The sequence below is a fragment of the Nelumbo lutea genome, chromosome 5 (assembly GCF_056320005.1).
Source record: "Nelumbo lutea isolate HS-2025 chromosome 5, American lotus-T2T, whole genome shotgun sequence".
NCBI classification, from domain to species: domain Eukaryota; kingdom Viridiplantae; phylum Streptophyta; class Magnoliopsida; order Proteales; family Nelumbonaceae; genus Nelumbo; species Nelumbo lutea.
Genome location: NC_142688.1, coordinates 20,832,828 through 20,848,190, shown reverse-complemented (window position 1 = coordinate 20,848,190; position 15,363 = coordinate 20,832,828).

Below are 15,363 nucleotides of genomic sequence, written 5' to 3'. Positions count from 1 at the left end.
TTATGAAAATCATTCTCGCCTCTTATAAAAGTGAGTGGAGTTAGAAATTTAAAACTTAACGCGACAATTACAAAGGATGAATTACATTATCTTTGGTTTCATAAGGTTTCGTTTGAGAAGAGTGCAAATTAAACGTCGGTTTTTCTATTATCTTAAACAAAAAATTAAATGTCGGTTCAGTACATATGTATATTTTGGTTCAGTTTTTCTAGTGTTTTATAAGAATGCATTTATGCCTTTAAAATAACAGCATAATGAAGTTGATGGATGCTAAAAGGTATATCTCAATCTTGGGAGTCGTTTTTATATATCTTAAACAAAAAATCATTTGGCAAGAATACAAAATTATCACTATATAATTAAACCAACTTTATATTTTGATGAACCAGAACTATTTGCTATTGCATTAAACATTTTTTATATCATGGTAAATAATCGTTTTTACCCCCTTAAGTTTCAAAGTAAAATTATTTCCTTGTATTTCTGTACCCCTTTTAATTTAGGGATTTTCAGATGTCATTACAATTACAAAGGTCCAGATAAGATATACTTTAGGATGTCGGAATAGAGTATAGAGCTTGGTTTTGAGTACTTATTGGAATTCAAGGAGCTTTTAGAAAGTAAACTATCGCTAGTCTTTGGGCTTGTTATTTTCTTTTTAGATGAATATCATCATTTTGGTTTTGAAAACATGTTAACGATGATTTCATAATATATTTAATGACTTAATTCAATATTTAATTCATTGAAGGATTCATGTTAGGTATTATACATCCTTTAGGATGATCAATGACATATAAGAATTATCTTTTGCGAAAGCCTAACTTGCCTTTTATATGGGTTTTGTTTTTAACATTAAAACTATTTAATGTAAAGGCACGTGTTTTGCATAATTGCATGTGTGCAAATAAGTGTAATCAAATTTAATTTTTTTCTGACCTACATTAAAATTAAGACGAGCATCCACAGGTATAAATGTTTTTTTTTTTTGGGTCTTATGTAAAATATGAGAGTAATAGAATGTTGAGCAAAAGTTCCCAAGGGTGTTTCAACTTTCTGTTTTTCTCTTTTTATGAAACCAAACAGAGCCTATGAGTCTATTTTATGTAGCTCAAGTGCTCAATTATGGTGTTGGCCACTTGCACATAAGATACGTTTATCATTATCTAGATTATATATTCTCTTGGTTTATATTGGATATTATGTCTTGATCCGTTGATCATTTAAATGGAATACTTTTTTCTGAATATAATATTACTTTTTTCATATCCACAGAAACAATCCTTTCTTGGCTTTAAGTGCCTATCACTGCTCGATGGATATGCTTCTTAACTTTTCCTCCAACACAAGTTTTTTGCTAGACTGCCATTGCTATTCATTATACCTTGTTGCACAACGTTCTCCGGTTTTAGGTGGAGAGAGAGGGACATGGGAATATGGGATTACACAATGGGGTGTGGCCCGATTAAGGTTTAAAAAAAACGATCGGACACGGATCTATTATGGATTGGTTTTTCGGTTGAATTCCGATATTTTGGTTTAAACGGATGGCTCATTCTGACGTTAAAAATAATAAAATAAAAAAATGGTTAAAAACCATTGTCTAAGATAGTGAATTAACTGTCTGGATCAGTTAATTGCTGATCAAATCAATGATTTTTTTTTATCAAAATTGATTTTAGGATGAAATAAAACCTGTTGCCTCACCAGTTCCTGGATCGACTGGTCCAACCATTTGGTCCGGTCTGATTTTCAAAACAATGGGCCCAACTCCATCCCCATAACCCCCAATCCTCAGGGCAACGGGGGATTTGATCCCAATTGCAATTCTTTGATACAACTAACAAGAGAGCTTACTAACTACGCCACCGTCAGTTTGGTTGCATGCACTGATGCAGATATCACCTTAAGTGGATAGAACAGATGGGATACCTTTTGCATGATGCTCAGATCTGCTACCCACATCTTCTCACAAGACACGCACATCAAAAACACGTTTCAAATATAGCTAGATATAGGAGATGTTACCGATGTATCGGCTGTCGTGTACTGTGGGTAGCTGGGTATGAGTAGCGTTTTTGTGGGTAACATATCCCAACTGACATGTATAATGGGATAGGGGAACAATCAACAGTAAACACACAAGTAAACAGTGAAATTGTTCGAATTGAGGATTTGGTTTTTGAGTAATTAAATGGCAATTTCATTTAAAAAAAGCAACTAAAAGATATATCACTGCGCTACCCATTAAGACAAGAACAATCGAAAACACAAGGACACTTAACCAGACTCGAAATACGACATTCAAATAGAACATAGAGAACACGAAAGTTTCTACCAGTAAGGCCAATCACTAACCCAAAAAGCAATTAAACAAAATATAAGAGACCAGATTTGTTCCTTACACAAGGTGATTCACACCGACCTCACATACATATCTTATCATGCATTGGGAACATTTTTCATACTTATAAGTTATTATTCACAGAAGATGTTCTCAATGCACGGTAGATGTGCTTGTAAGGTGCCCTTTCATGAGGAGCAGATCCCAATCCCTCTTGAGACCTCCTTGCAGTCTTGTATTGAGAATATCTCCCCATAAATAAAAAAAAAAAAAAAAAAAAAAAAAAAACATGTAAGTATTGAGATATTCTTACTGCACAATTGTAAAAGGCTGTGAAAATTGTATGAACACTGAATCCAATCTCCCATGAAACATTCTTGGTGATCTTGCAAAATTATTCCAAAAGATGCACCTCTTTCAAAAAAAATTAGCAACAGAACCCACCTGCAACTAAGGTAGCGCAGTGGCTTCTAGCTTTCCAAGGTGGTCCATTAACAGACAGTCTATATAAACTATGCTTGGTGAAAAATCTGGAAAACCACATATCGACTGTCACTGGTCATTTAAAGGGCCGTTTGCTTCAGGCTCCATAAATATCTTATCCGTTGTGCTTCAAATCAATTGATTGACCAGTTTAACTGAACCTTCAGCTCAACCCTCTCAAACAGATCCTAAGTGGAGCCCATCCGGGTCAGCTTGTTACTCGGCCAGCAATCTCTGGAAGGTGGGCAAAAGTCTCCTATTTTTTTTTTGCATTAGATGCATTGAAAACAAAGTTGCTTCTGGACTTGCATTTATTAGATACATTGAAGGCATAACACGTTACGCTCAGTTTGGAAGAGTTATAAATACAAATTAATACAGTATAAATACATACAAAATAATAAAAAATGCATGATTTTATTTGTATTTGTAGTCCTTCTAAATTGAGCCTTAGCAAAATAGCTAAGCAAGGCAAATGAAACAATGACGATAAAGCTACAGTGTCTTGTCAACAATACATAAAGCTAATGTGAATAACTTGATTTTAAATATATGGGATAAATATGCCCACGAGTTACATCAATTGTTGATCGCAACATTTTCTTGCAACACCCCTAGCTAATGGAGTATGGATATATCTCGACCGATATATATCATATCGGGAGCTTCTTGATACACTTTTACAGATAGTGTATCGGGATTTTAATTGGTTCAGAGGGTGGAGGAGCCTTAAACTGGCCTCCTGAATAAGTTTTGAAAAAAATTAAATAAAAAACAATATTGATACCGCTCAATACACCCTATCGATATTTAGAACCTTGATTGGAGGGTCGCAAAATAGTGTTGCAACTAGAACTAGGGCCGGAGCTAGCCTTTGTATGAAACTTAAACCTATCCAATGAATCAACGATGATACACGCCATTCAAATCAATTAAGAATTTCAAAGAGTTGACCGATCTGATTTAATAACACCAAAAATATGTTAAAAACAACAACTAAAAGACCTAAAAAAAATCAGAAGATATGTAATTTGTTTAGGGGTTACAAACTTACAATAGTGTTTGGAGGAGGCATTGGTGAGAGAGAACTGACCAGAACTTTATTAAAAAGTCTAGTTATTTGGGTATTTCATTTTCTGTGTCTTTCTCTCTGTTTTAACATTATTAAATCCATCTTTCATGGGATCCCATTTTGAGCCCAAGTCAAGTGGATAAGTCGCAACTATCTTGAAGTTGTACATCTACATCATGCATACACATAGCACATAATTTGTTTTTCTTTTCTTCATTTTTTTTCCTTTTCAAACATATAAACCTTTCAAAAGACTTAAATACATTAGGTTGCATTTGGAAACGATGCAAATAAGTGTAAATGTAAATATGTAGAGTGTAAAATGATTCATATAAATTGTAAAATTGGGTTAGTTTTGCACTGACAAATTTATCTTCTTACCAAACAGATTTTTAGCTGTAATGAATGCAAACATGAATTCCAATAAAGCATATACTTTTTTTTTAATCAAAAACCCACTTGAATGCAAATTTAATTCTTTTTTATTGATGTACTTTTACATCTTATTATCAATATAAATATACATTGGTCTGACATTTACTAATACATAAATGTAATGTTGCCTAATAACAGGCCAAAGTGAATCAGAGTGTAAATTTACTCTGGACTGAAATTTACACTCCATTTGCATCGATTCCAAACGCAACCTTATTAAGAAAAGATGATGTTCAGAGATTGTGAATGTATATGTAGTTGACCAATCTTGTTCCTCAACTTTTTTTTTTATCACTAAAATAAATTACTATTATTAGAAAGTATTACGTCCAAAGAACAGTCCAAACAGGGAGGTGGATCAAAAGATCATCCATATAACATTTAGCCATGCTCGTCACAGAATGATTAGGCAAATTACTTGTTCTAGCAACATATATATTTAACTTTTGAAACAAAAAAGACCTAAAAAGACCGATGACTTAGTCTACCAAAGATAAACAAGAAAAAGGAACATCACCAAAAGAAAAAACAGTTAAAGCATTAACTAGGACAATTAATTAGGACAGAGCAATCTGAGATGATAATCACGGCCATAAAACCCCTTTCCTTTGCAAAGCACAAAGCCTTCCATATTGCCCAAAGCTCTCTGCCTCTATTAGTCCTTCTGAACCAAACACCTCCCCCCAGCAGTAGCAAGAAAAGCTCCATCAGACTTATAATAAACAAAGCCAAAAGAGCCCTTAACCACATCAATGGTTACTTCGTCAAAGAAAATATAATGCATTGAGGAAATAAGAGATCGAGGCACCACATGACAGGAGAGGTTGTCCCCTTAAACACTACACCCCGGAAGAGCATAAGAATCTCTAAAAAACCGCACTAATAGTAGATATCAAATGATCAATTGAGAAAGTTGCATTTTTTGAATATAAAATTATTTCTGGTGATCCAAACATAATAACAAGAGATCGCAAACCAACATAGAACCTTTACTTTATCCATACATGCATAAAAAAGATGAAGAATACTAATGATAGTATTAGTAGGTTCAGAATTAATAAAGAATTCTACCCTCACATTCTAGGGAGAGTTTAACCATAGAGTTCTAATCACCGAATAGTTAAAAAATAGATGTATAGTGATGGTGTATGATCTGGTTGTTCTCGGTTGGATAGTAGTTTGTACCTCGATTGTTTGGTTGGTTGTCGAATTGCAAGGAAAGAAAGTTTAGAGAACCTGGGGTGGTTAGTTTGGCGTGGTCACTCCGATGCTTAAATTAGAAACTGTGATGTTGCAAGTTAATAGTTGGATAATAGGAGAGCTAGAATGTATAATCGTGCATACTTGGGTCTCAAGGGCTAATTCTCTTATATAGCTGGGTTGTCGTGGGTCTCATGAAACACTTCTGAGATTTTCGGCTCGAGTTGTAGGAGTCCATTCCACTCCGGGAGGTGGATAACGTGTTAGTTGATAATGTCTACCGTGTCCGTCCAATTTGGGTGGGATGAGGATAAGGCCTATGGTCGTGCGGCATGATCCCAAAGGGCTCGGAGACAGTTGATTGGCTTTCAAAAATCTGCCATGTGTCACTCTGGAAGATTTGGTCATCCCGAGATACCCGGGCTTTGATACTAGCCAAAGTGACTAAGATACCTAAGGTGGCCCAACCTGCCAAAGTGGACGAGGATGCCGAGTCACGCGCCTAATCACCAAGTTGCATCTATATGTCTACTATTTACTAGGTTAGGCCAAATCACCCCTCATCATATAATATTCTCATTCATATGATCACAAAAAAATATCCAAGCCAGTTTTAATTGAATCCTTGTTCCTCAATTTGAATTGTTTACTATCATTGATCTCTTCTATTATTCTCATTTCTTCGTTCGGCGTTAGTTTCTTCTCTTCTTTAATCATACAAGGAGCTGTGCCATCTGCCATGATCCATAGAGTTGGTAAGAAGTCCACCTAGTTGGGATTTTTACTACCGCTGTATTGGAACTTTAGCCTAGAGTCATACAAGGAGCTGTGCCATCTGCCCATCCGGGAATTGTTGCAGGTTACAATAGCGTTAACCTGGTTGGGCTGACACTGAATAGCATGGCATGGTTTGAAACCCTCCTTGTATAACCAATTAGGGTTACAAATAAAGATGAATCAAAGTAGAAGAATGCAGACAACAATGACGATCAAAAGCAATGGAGGAAACAAAAGCGGAGGAACTCAGGAGACAGGAGCCCGCTTCAGCGAAGCTCAATTGTATCAACCAAGTTCGTGTCAGAAGGTCCAAGACATCTGCAACTAAGTCCGGAAGCATTGGCACCGCTTCTAAACGCTGGTACCGTTGTAATCGATTGCTAAGGGAGAAATCCAGACTAGAAGATAACAGAGGAATAGGAAGAATCTGATTCAGAAGACGACCAAGAAGCCAAAGTCTTTGTCTCGTCTTTTCCACCGTTCGAAGAACGTTTTACTAATTATGAGATGTCCGAGCCATTTGATCTTCCTCATTGGCTTATCGCTTTTGAGTCTCACCCTATGCAACTGGAATATAGAGAAGTAAAAACAGAGTAGGGAGAAAGAGACTACGTAGAAGAAGGAAAAGAAGAAAGATAATGAGAAACCAGATTGGGGAAAAGGGTCGGTGATAAAGGTTCAATTACAGAAACGAGAATGGACCCATGGAGGAAAAGTTGGGTTTTCGAAAAGAGTTGAGGTTTTCAAAAAGTGCAAGTATGAATCAGAAACGGTCACCCTTTCGAGAGAAGATGAATTATTGAAATTTGAAAACGAAGGACACTCAACTGAACCTGGGCCTTGATAATGAAAATAAGGAGGACAGTTTTCAGTTTTACTAATGTTATGTTTTATGTATTTGCTTTGAGCATTTGGTTTGACTAAACGATGGAGCTGGCGAAACAAGAATATTACTTTTTCTCTTAAATGCCTTTGTACAAAAAAAATCAAGGCAGTTGTTTTACTTTGCTTCATATTCATTAAACAGTGTTTTACTTTCTGATGTGATGGCGTTTTTTCAATAAATGTGTATGTAATCACGAGTAAACTATTTTATGAGGCCTTAAGTTGCATTTGAAAAAAGACATAAATGCCCTTTAAGTGTCATCTAGTTTTTTTTATCAACCACCAAATATTGACAAAAAATTAAGACTATTAATGATCTTAAATCCTTGCCTTTTTCTTTTCAAAAAAGTTGGTTTCACCAGAATGACCACTCAAATATGACCTCAACTTTCTTAAAGGGAAAAGTCAAGGATCTAAGACCGTTAACTTTTTGTTAATGTTTAAATGGTTGACAAAAATAAATAAATAACACTTGAAGGGTGTTTGTGTTTTTTTTTTCAAATAGCACTGTTGACACAAATTTTGTGCTAAATTTGGAGCACAAAAATTAATATGAACAAATTCAAAGGAATTTAATTTTTCTTTTTGCAAAAAATTAAGTAGGATACAATTTTTTTTTTTATGAATACCCTCTGATTCTCTTGTCACGAATACGATTGAACTTGTATTTGTAGCTTGTCACGAACACGACTCGTAAAACTTGACGACTTTAATGATAGGAGGTCCATTGTAATGATTCATCGACGAAGATCTTATTGACTAAAACAATTTAATAGAAGATTTCTTGTTTGTAGTAATTTGATAGGAGCTTTCCTTGAGTATAGTAATTTGAACTGCAGTAGTTTTGAAGTTTCAACAGTTGAGAAGCCAGATTTCTGGTTGGGAATTGCTGGAGAGAGCCGAAGATGAGAGAATGATTTCAGTTGAAAATTTCTCAACATACACATGGCTAACAACATTTAATTTGAAACTTCAACAGTTCAGCATTAGCTCATGAGCTAGACTTCTTCCAAATTCTTCTATTTTCTCCCTTCCTTCTCTTATTATTTTTTTATCTTATCTTTTTTGTAGACGAACCAGCTCTCTTCATCCTCTAGGTCACCTCTTCCAGAGGGAGTTTCCTTGCTCTTCTCTCCATTTTATAGTAGATGTCTACGTTTGAAAAACCCTCCCTGTTTCAATTTTGAAATCCTCATTATAAAAGGGAATGCCATTAGTGATCTTCAAGAGATTTATTGCCAACCTTAATTTTCTCTTACCAAATCATCAATTAAGCAATATTGCACATTAATCTCCATTATATTAACTCTTTCCAATTTTATATTGAAACAGTTTAAGAATCAAGCTAATGGAAAGTTGAATTGGAAAAAGAGTGAAGGATTCAGGTAGCTGATGGAAGTAGATGCCAACATACTACAAGTGTTACAAGATTGGACCCAGTGAGTGAAAAACACCGCCGTTCCTGTCTCTCCATACAATGCAGAAAGTGAAGAGATTGGCGAAGGTGGATCAGCAAAGTCTGTTGGTTCTTTCTCAATCTTTGCTCAAAATTCTTTTCTACTAATTGTTTCTTCTCTCTGTCTGCTACTTAGTCTTGATAGCTGTTTCTAATTCTTTTCTCACATTATCTCTGTGCAAAGGTTCTTGGGTCAGCAAAGTCTGAGTCGGCGTGGAATTAAATTGTAATGTCCTAATATGATTATGGGAGTTAAGGGTCAAAGAAAAAGAGGTTGATGTGGGAAAATTTTTAGCAGCTCTGAAACAATGCCAAACAAACTTTAACAGGAATGAAGCCTGCACCAATCTATTAAATCCAGTATCTTGTTCCATAGGAAAAGGTGCTTCTCAAGGAAAAGAGTGAACAAGAAGAGTAAGTGGTTGCATACTTGGCCACATATGATGTGGTTGCTTTTACACTTGGAAATAAAATAAATGCAGTTATTGGACCAATAATAAGATAAATAAGTGAACCCAACAACTTAATTGTAGGCTGGTCTTGTTTTAGCCCAAGAAACCATAGGCTTCATGACATTAGCACTCCAATGTAAGCTTTGACAAAATATCCAATAGCTGAAATCTTACGCTATTCTTAAAAGATGAACAAGAGACGAGGGAAGATGAGAATTAGAGAAAATAGATGATTGAGGTGTTCTGGTGTTTCCAATCTGCATGACGGCGCAAACTTTGACGATCTACAGATTTAAAAAACAAGAATAAAAGCAAGCATTAGAACACATATATTAATGATATCAACAAAAACACATATATTGGCTTGAGGTCAAGTGCTTGAATCGTGTTGTTGCATACCTATACCTTAGTAGCCAAGTATGGTGGTTATAGTACTTCGTAACCCATCACTTGCACAATTTGGGTTGGAATCATCTCCAGGATGGTAATAGGGGTGGAGGCCAAATGTTGCCGATTCCAACACTATAGTAACTATTACTAGTGGAAAGGGCCCATGCTGAGGACCGGCAAAAGAGAAACAATGGAGTGGTTGCTTATTTAAAATGTAAAAATCGATAAAATTATAAATTTTTGGGGATTTAAAAAACTATTTATTTTCTTGGGGTATTGCGTTCGACACGTATTCTCCAGGAATGATTTCCTTCCCCATCCAATGAGAGCTGAATACGCCGCCCGCCCTTCATTCTTTTGAAACTGACGGAGTCCAAGGCTCTTAACGCAGTCTGGACTTCAAAAATTTATCAAAAATGATTAACCCATTTCTTTTCTCATTCCTGATGGATCAATTTTTATTGATGTATCGGTATTTTGGGTTCATCATTTAGTCTGTTTCCAAGTGGCCGATGACTCAGGCCGAAGTAGAGAATTTGGGCTGGATGAGTTGGGCAGGCTAGGTGGCGAGTTGACTATAGTACCGAGCTGCCTATGTGGTGCCGATCTGCTTGTGAGGCGCTAGGTTGACCAAGTGCATACCGTCTATGAGATGCTGGGCTGACCAGGTGGCGAGCTGCCTGTGAGGCATCGGACAGCCTATGAGATGTCTAGCTTGATTGATGAGCTTCGTTGCTCTTTAGGGACCTGTAAGGAATCAAATGTCCGAGGACCCGGGGTGGCTAACCCGGCAAGGTCGCTCCGATGCTTAAGTCAATACTCTCATAGTAGATTGTGAGCTAAAAATCACAAAGTCTGAGAGATAGAACTTGCTTATTTGCTTGCCCCGCCCCTTGTCATTGGGGTTGGTGCCTTTATATAGGCCTTGCTCACGTACCGCCCCCAAGGTCCTTGGGAGGTTGTGTCTAACTAGTCCGAGATTCTCGGGGGTAACTGTCATGCACATTGACCATATTTCGGAACGAGGGCCAACCTCCAAGGATCGTGGGGAATGCATGCCGAGTTTGTCGGCGAGCACGTCTCGCAGATCGCCAGGTTAGCACATGTTCTAGGCCGTCAGGTTGGACACCATCAACTTGGCAAGTTGTTGCCTAAGTGGTTCCGGGTATCACCTAGTTGTTCTGAAGTGCCATGCATTGATGGACAGATTGAGTCTCACACCACCTCTTCACAGCAGTGACACAATCCCCCTCCTGAGTCTCACCACCTCCTCCTTTCCGAGTCTCACCACCTCTTCACAACAGTGACACATAGATTGAGTCTCACACCCATCAAAGATGCCGCTGCAATTCTCGTGAATTGATGGAAATGGATTTGAGGTTCACGGGTTTTGACAGTCCTTTGTTTTCAAATAAAGTAAATGGACTTTTGGACTGCAATCCCCCTCATAAATCTGAATTGCCTGTTTGATTCACATTCAGAATCCAATTTGGAATCAGATTCGGAATTAGAATGATCTATTCCCTTCATTTATTTGGTTCATTCTAGAATTGGAATCAAAATTGGCTAGAATGGAATCTCATTCCCAAGGGAGGGGGAGGGAATGATCAGTCTCTCACATGGGAGAATGCCATTCCACCAGGAATGGGAATGGGATATTAAATCCACCCAACCAAACAATTGAATCAGGATGGACCATTCCGATTCCAATCCTGGACCCCTATACTCACAAGATAATAAAGATAGATCAGTATTCAATCTACTTATAATGAGATTGAATTTGAATCACCTTTAGGCCTCATTCATTTTATAGTAAGCCCTTTACATCTGTAATTGCATGCACTTATTTGGGTAAGTATTTTAAAGTAAATGCATTTATATGTGTTCTTTTGTTGGCATGTAAGTGTTCTTTTGACCATTTTTATGCATAGAAATCAATTATTATAAGGGAAAATTTTCCTCATGATGTCCTATGAACTTTTGTTAAGTGAAAGCTAGGAAAAAGTTATTTACCACAAGCACACTAATAAAAGGATAACAGAATTTGGGCCCCAAAAGAATGTTCAATAGGGCCCACTACAAATCAAAGTGAATAGCAATGAGCACCTACCACGTGGAGGCTTGAATTTTGAGACAAATCCCACCATTGAGTGGCAATTACAGATGTTTTCTTAAACTCTCAAATCTTGTTAGAGAGATCCCCTCTAATCAACTTGGTGGGACCCACATTTAAGTGGCAATTAATATGAAAAGAAAGATGGCCAAGATATATTTCTTTGTAAGTGGATTTAATCCCTTGGCATGCCAATCCCATCTGGTAAAGCTATACACATGGTGCGTAATCACCCAATTGTCATTCCAAACCCCGACCTTTAGGTGGTAGCAAAACGACAAATCAGCGAGAAATCTTCTCAAACTCATGTGGCGGGTTTGGATTAAATTGTATTGACATTTAAAGGTTCTTAAGTGACAAAATAAAAGGAGAAATGACACTTGGCTAATTGATATGATATGAAGAATCACTAACTAGCTAATTGATATGGTATTTCCTTTGATCTTATGTGGGCTCTCTAGCAAATCATAAAAGATTGATCATATGGCCTAACTTGTGGGGACCAATTAGATCTTCGTAAGATGTCCCCATTAATAAATTGTCAATGATTGGTTAGGATTGATAATAGAGAATCACATTAATAGCTGGAGGATCTAGTGGGACCCATTTAATGGAAATTAATGTGCAATATTGCCTAATTGATGATTTGGTAAGAGAAAATTAAGGTTGGCCAACAAATCTCTTGAAGATCACTAATGGCACTCCCTTTTATAACGAGGATTTCAAAATTAAAATAGGGAGGGCTTTTCAAACGTATACATCTACTATAAAATGGAGAGGAGAGAAAGGAAATTCCCTCTAGGAGAGGTGACCGAGAGGATGAAGAGAGTTGGTTCATCTACAGAAAAGAGAAGATAAAAAAATAATAATAAGAGAAGGAAGGGAGAAGACAGAAGAATTTGGAAAAAGTCTAGCTCATGAGCCGATGCTGAACTGTTGAAGTTTCAAATTAAATGTTGTTAGCCATGTGCATGTTGAGAGATTTTCAACTAAAATCATTCTCTCCTCTTCGGCTCTCTCCAGCAATTCCCAACCAGAAATTTGGCTTCTCAATTGTTGAAACTTCAAAACTACTGCAGTCTCGTGTCATGTGAATCGAAAAATTTGGTCCTTTGAGTTGTTGTATTCAAGGAAAGCTCCCATTAAATTACAAGGGATATCCTATCATTAAAGTCATCAAGCTTTACGGGTCGTGTCCGTGACAAGAGAATCAGAGGGTATTCTTCAAAGAAAAAGAGAGTTTGTATCCCACTTAAATTTCTGCAAAAAAAAAAACAAATTTCTTTGAATTTATCCGCATTAATTTTTTGTACTCCAAATTTAACGCAAAATTTGTATTGACACCTACAACTTAAACAAAAAGTGAACACTCAAAATGAAAACTTGGCAAATGGGAATCACTTTCCCATTGACCAACTTTCCTCCTCCCCTTTTACCAAAAACAAATGGGCCTTAATGGTATCAATTCGAATTTGAATTTGCACAATCAGAGACACCATTTGTTACCTTTATGAAATCCCCTAGCAGGACGACTCTGCAATTCCATATTTCCTCCTTATAGAATTCTCCTCACACCCATCTCATAGCAGTTGCAGTTCTGCATTAGGAATATCTCCCCATGAATGTAAACTGCTATGCCGCAACGTAGAAGTGGGTGTGAGGAGAACATCCAAACTCCAAGACGGATTGCATGAGAAACTTCCCGGCATTACCCACACGTACCTCAGTCCAAACAAACCACCAGATCTGCAATGTTGGCAGCCCAATTCATCAAAGATGGAAACATGTTTTGTGAGGCAAAAAAAAAAAAAACTGTATATGCTCAAAAAAATTGTACAATTGTATGTACAATATGAGATACATATATTACAACAAAAGAAACTAAAAAGAAAGTGATAGGAGAAATGTTCAAAGAACTAAACAGGGCACAGAACCGAAGAAGGGAGAGGTTCATCAGTCAAAGGTTCAACTGCGGTCGAACCCTGATGACATAGCCTATACATATATATACTATAGTAGGGGTGAGCATTAATTGGTTAAAACCAAAAAAACAAACTGAAAATTTCAGTTTCGGTTTTAAAATTAGAAATTTGGTTAACTTAATAAACCAAATAAACCGAACTTTGGTATATAATATGTAAATATATTATATATTATATAATATATAATATAATGAAATTTGATTTTATAATATAGTATATATTATTAAAATTCGGTTTTAACAAAAAAACTGAAACAAAATTTTGATTTCAGTTATTTTGTTCTTTATATAATTCGGTTCCAATTTGGTTTTTATTTTTTTAATTCAGTTTTTAAAATTCTGAATTATTCGGTTCAGTTTTTAATTGAATAAACCAAATGCTCACCCTTATACTATGGGTCATATAAATACTATATATAATATATTTTACAACTTTTGATATATTTAAATATGGTGGGCGGATAACAAGTTCCTTAATTTTTAAAGTAAATGACTAGGGTTCAAGTTTCTTAATTTACATTTTATTTAAAATACGTGCATAATAAAATAATATGTACAATAACACTCATTAATTAGCATAAGTAATGAAATGGATTAGTGGTAATTAAGCAATATCTGAAAATAAGACTTATGGGTTCAAAGTATTTTTATACACATTTTAAAATTTAATTATTTAAGGACCTAGATAGTTTCATGAAACAGGGACCGATTCATCAATTTTTTTGTTAAACCAGCCAATTGACCTATTTTCACTAGATTTTTAGCAAATACGATTATTGGGTGTAACCAAACCAGTCAAGGTCTTGGGTCACAAGTCAACTGGTCTGGTCCGATTTCTTAAACACTAGATAAGAGAGAGAGAGAGAGAGAGAGAGAGAGACCTTAGTTGTTATCTCTTATTTTGATCCCCATACTTGTGTTAAAACACTTGAATGTGGGGGCTTCCTTATATTTATCATCGCGCACTCCATTTTGACCGTTACACTCACTTTGCTCGGAGTTCAAATAGGCACCCCACAAAGCACACCCCACAAACCCCTCACATGCACATCTCAGGATGCATTAGGAACATCTCTGGCCCATACTTGTCATGGAAAGATATTCCTTGGTTGGAGCAGCAAATTAAGGTTGTGTTTAGTATCATTGTTGCTTCTTCTAGAAAAAAAAAAGTTTATCAATACATTTTTTTTTTATAAAATATGCCATTGTTTACATATAAAAAGTTCAATTTTTAGTATTAAATGCAATTACCATTGCCACTTCTCGATGAAATGCCACTTGATGTTTCTATGATAAATACCAAACATTAATCCATTGCATACATTTTTTTTTTCACTTTTTAGTGGAAATGGTTATCTAATATGATGTGACAAGTTAATCTGTACTATTATAAAAAGTAAGAATGAAGGTGTGGAATTCATTTTGGCTAAAATGTCCATAATTTGGTATTTAGTACATCTCCAATTATAAGGATTGAAAATATAGTTTCAATTAATTATTTTTACCCCATTTAATCAACTCTCATTAAGTCTTATATTTAAGGTATTAACTCTTATTCTCACTTATTAAATCCTATATTTAAGTTATTTTTTCACTAATAAATGCTACTTACTACATATATATATATAAACATTTTTGTAATTTATAACATATATAAAAAACACTTTAATATTTATAGGCCAGACAAAAAAGTAAAAAACCAATAAGTCCAATCAAATTCCAGTAGTTTTTCTTGGTGTTTTAAGAGAGATCAGTCCAAAAGGATTAATCAAGTT